Source organism: Chrysochloris asiatica, unplaced genomic scaffold (assembly GCF_000296735.1).
Source record: "Chrysochloris asiatica unplaced genomic scaffold, ChrAsi1.0 scaffold00182, whole genome shotgun sequence".
In the NCBI taxonomy this organism is placed as follows: Eukaryota; Metazoa; Chordata; class Mammalia; order Afrosoricida; family Chrysochloridae; genus Chrysochloris; species Chrysochloris asiatica.
This window is the reverse complement of record NW_006408700.1, coordinates 6694346-6699080: the sequence shown is the minus strand read 5'-3', so window position 1 is coordinate 6699080 and position 4735 is coordinate 6694346. Positions and strand designations below refer to the sequence as shown.

At 46.1% G+C, this 4735-nt stretch overlaps 1 pseudogene; it reads left to right on the top strand.

Moving 5' to 3' along the window:
- The first annotated feature begins 4014 nt into the window (after positions 1–4014).
- LOC102812073 lies at positions 4015–4364 on the top strand (annotated as a pseudogene).
- Positions 4365–4735: the final 371 nt, after the last annotated feature.

Sequence of the window (4735 nt, the reverse complement as noted above, 5' to 3'; positions counted from 1 at the left end):
AGAGAGGGAGAGGGGCTGTGTGCTGACGACTGGGGACCAGGCTTGCAGGTTATACTCTTTGATTGGTTGATGATGTATGGAGGGAATTGTAAGCATGGCAATGAAACGATGTACAATAGGATGAATGTAAAGCTAATGTTCTCCCATGTAAACTATCGCATAATTCACAATAAAACATTTTTAAAAAAATGAGCCTGCTATATTTGGTCAAACATTTAATTAACTCACCCCTAATGTGATAGAGGAGTCCTGGTGTGGCCCTGAGGGTTAATGCACCAGAATGCAAAGCCATTTGAACTGCAAGGTCGGTGGTTCAAGCTCACCAGCTGCCCATGGTCACTATGGGTCGGAATCGACTTGATGGCACTTGACAACAACAACAATGTGATAGAGTCCTGGTGTGGCACTGTAGGATAAGCACTAGACTGCAAAGTTGGTTTGAACTGCAAGATTAGTTGTTCAAACCCACCAGCTGCTCCTTGAAAACCCTATACAGGGTCACTATGAATCAAAACTAACTTGATGGCACTTAACAACAACAACAATTTGACAGCTGGAACTGCATTTGCTGTGGCAGGGCCAAATCGCAGACTCCTAGTACAGCACTGTAGGATCAGCATTGGACTTTGAACCGCAAGGTTGGCAGTTTAAACTCACTGGCTGCTCCTTGGAAATCCTATACAGGGTCACTATGAGTCATAACTGACTCGACAGCACTTCACAACAACAACATGTGGCCTGCAGGCTGGACGTTCCCCACCCCTGCTCTAGAATGTGGAGAGAATACAATTCTGTTCTTGAAAACCACCCAGCTTGTAGAACTTTTGTGATAGCAGCTCCCGAAAATGAATATAGCTTTATTTTCCTAATTTAAAAAATCCAATTTAGAAAACATCTTTAATCGGAGAAAAAATTAGAAAACGGTGGGATCTAGCTTGATAAACCTGGGGTAATCAGACATTGCAAGAGAAGCTTCTTGGTCAGGCAGCGCTGGGCCAGTGGGGCAGGTGATGAGACCTTTGGGATGAGGGAGAATTTGGTGCCCTCTAAGATGCTCCCTTCTCTGCCCATTGCCCGGGCCTCCCATGGGGCCTGCCCTGAGCTTCCTGCCCCAGTAGACACACCCCTGAACTGCGTATCATCAACAACGAAACCCAATACAGGTGGCTGGGGTGATTTGGGAGCAGCCTTCCCCCATCACCTCCTGGTCGCACCTGGAAGGGGAAGTCTGCCCTCCGGGGACAATGTAAGGCATCCTCACCGGTACCAACACTTGTCCTAAGGAGGTCTTCATTGCCAGCTTTGATTTTGGCCAACTTAGCAGAAGCAGCTGCTTCCCTCCAAGGTTCCCAGCTCTTTGTTTCTTTCTATTTTCCCTCCTGAGCTGGCTTTACTAGAATCAAAGCCTATAGGCTTGGGTTGCATAATGCGCATAACTAGCTCCAACCTTCATTCTTTACCGTGATTGTCCATTTATCTGCACTCTGGAAGCTTCTAGATGTCCTGACTTACATATCTTTTGTCTTTGTATCTCCAGTCTCTAACATGCCTGATCGATTCCAAATAATATGATCCCACACAGGGTTTCTGAGGAATGGCTGATGGATTTGAACCAATGACCTTGAAGTTAGCAGTCCAGTGTTTATTCTACAGTGCCACACCAGGACTTCATTGTTGTTATTGTTAAATGCTTTTAAGTTGTGTCAGACTCATAGGAAATGTATAGGGTTTCTGAGGTGCGGCTGGTGAGTTTGAACCACCGACCTTGCAGTTCAAATCAACCTTGTGGTTTCGTGCTTATCCTACAGTGCCACATCAGGACTCCATATTTGTGTTAATTAATGGTTACTTCGTGGAAGAACAGATATGCAGTACAGGTAGACAAATTAGCAGAGCCTGTCCCTGTCTGTGAGCTTCGGAAAAGATGAGGCTGGAGAAAGCCTAAGTGGATGGCCCTTATAAACTAGGAGGTGCAAGATGTCTAGAGATGTGGAGAGGCGAATTTCTTTTCCTCCTCAGTCTTGCCAGCAAAGACTTGACACAGGAAAGATGTCTACCTTATGGGGCGTGACCAAGAAACCTTCAGAAGAGGCTAGGCCAGTTGCTGGGAGACAGACGCTGGGTTCCCAGTGGCCCACATCACTTCTGTGACTTCATTGAATTAAAAGCATAAAAATAAAGTTTCCCTTTCCCTAACAACAAAGGCTCCAATGCACCTCTGGGTACAGAGTTAACTCCAGAAGGGTGTTCAGGTTTCACAGGAAAGAGAGTTTCTGGGGCAACTACATGCTTTTAAATTGTCCCTTCATATTTTCACACGAGATAAATGCATCTCAAGGGCTTGTGATAAAGAGGACCTTTTAAATAAAGATTCTGACAAACACCAAGTGCTGTTTAACCAGCTGGCATGCTGCCTTGAGGGTGTTTGCTGAATGAAGGGCACTCTGAAGCTATGGCAGACACCTTTGGGACCAAACCTAGAAGTTGTTCTCAGTCAGAAAGGCCTCCTGCAAGGAAGCTGGCAGCACAGATTGTAAGAATATCCAAACAGCAACAAGAAGAAACCACACTTTAGTATTCAGTGCAATGCATACTGGGGCATTTGCTTGTAGTCTATAAATAGATGGTGCCATGGATAGAACTTTGGCCCCCAAAATATGTGTTGTAAATCTTAATCCCTATACTGTGGTTGGAGTTCTGGTATGGCGCTGTGGGCTGATGTGTCAGACTGCAAAGTCATTTGAACTGCAAGGTCAGTGGTTCAAACTCACCAGCTGCTCCTTAGAAACCCTACAGAGGGTCTCTATGGGTCAGAATGGACTTGATGGCACTTAACAACAACAAAATACTGTGCTTACAAACCCATTTGGACATTGGTTTTCTTTGTTTTGTTAATGAGGCACTATTAGTGTAGTTGTGGTTGTTAAGTGCCATCCAGTGGTTCTACTGATAATGAGCCTGTTAGGGTTTCCAAGAAGTGGCTGGTGGATTCGAACTTCTGACCTTGAAGTTCAAACCGACCTTGCGGTCCAGTGCTTATCCTACAGTGCCACACCATGACTCCATTAGTGTAGAATCTGCCTTAAATTAACCTCTTTTGAGATATAAAAGAACAGATTAAGTAAACCAGCATAAATAAGTCACCAAGGAACCTAGAAATAGAAGCTGAAACAAGACAAGGACCTTTTCTCAGAGTGGACAGTTTTCCCTTTGAACTGACATCCTGAACTTGGACTTCTAGCCTCCTGAACTCAAAGAGAGTAAATTTCTATTTGTTCAAGCCATCTACTTGGGGTATTTCTATTATAACAGCTTTAGGAGTCCTGGTGTGGTGCTGTGGGCTAACGCACTGGACTGCAAGACTGGTTTCCAACCACAAAGTCGGTGGATCAAGCTCACCTGCTGTTCCTTGAAAACCCTATACAGGGTCACTATGAGTCAGAACCAACTTGATGGCACTTAACAACAACAAGACAGATGGGTGTGAAATTCTTCTTACAGATGCAAAATAGGACACAGAAGGGGAAAACCCAACACAACAGAACCATCCTAAACCTTTTCCCAAAAAATAATCCAATAAACCAAAAGCACCTCACCAGGAGTCCTTAGTTACCTGTTGCTGTTGGTGGTGGTGGTTTTATTAAGTGCCTTCAAATCAGTTCTGACTCATAGCAACCCTGTCTAGGATTTCCGAGGAGCACTGGTGGATTTGAACTTCTGACCTTGTGGGTCACAGTCCAGTGCTGATCCTACAGCACCATTGCTGAGGCTGGGGAATTTGTTTAAATATGGTTTCCTTGAGTCTTATTTTTCAGGTTTTAGCTTACTATTGGTTAACTTTACTTCCCTCTCCCAACAGTATCCCCTCACCTACCTCTTCTCAGAACTTCCTCATTGCTGAAGCTGGCTTGTTTCTGCTTCGACAGTTGTACACAAGAGTCACTTGAGGCGGTGGTGCAGTAGGTGGCTTCTGGGCAGCCTAGGCAGCATTCGCACTGTGGGGACGGTGATGCCATGTTTTTCTGCAGCTTCTTTGGAGGTGAAGTTTTCCAGAACCATTTTGAACCGGGTGTCTATATGTGTGCCAAATGTGGCTGTGAGCTGTTCTCCAGACACTCAAAGTTCTAGCAGTTGTCCCCTTGGCCGGCATTCAATGAGACCATCCACTCCTACAGCATGGACAAGATCTGGAGCACAATTGGTCTGAAGCCTTAAAGGTGTCCTGTGGTCCATGTGGCAATGGGCTGGGCCATGAGTTCCTCAATGAAGGCCCCAAGCGGGGACAGTCCCGATTCAGAATATTTAGCAGTTCTCTGAAGTTCATCCCTAAATGTCAAGAATCTTCTGCCACCCAGGGGAAGTAAGTAAGCAGCCAGCACCTTCCAAACAGCCACCCCTTGTCAAAAGTGGAGCCTGCTGACATTCAGACAGGGAGAGAGGGATGGGGCAGGGGCTGGGGCTCGAACATCAGGGACACAAGTAGGTGCTTCCTGATTGGCCCATACTCCTCTTTGCCAGGATAGGACCAAGAGGCTGAGTGGATGACTCATTTTAGCCTCAGAATCTCGAGGCCAGGATTGTGGGTTTAGTGTGTGTTGAAAGACATTGTACCCCAGCTTCTCTCCTCAGCCTGGCTTCCTCTCCCTGCCTGTCTGGACTCATTCCGGAGGCAAAGGGCTCTGGACCTTGCCAACGCCTTACTAAGCCCTCCTGCCCCAAAGCTGTGTAAGCAGAC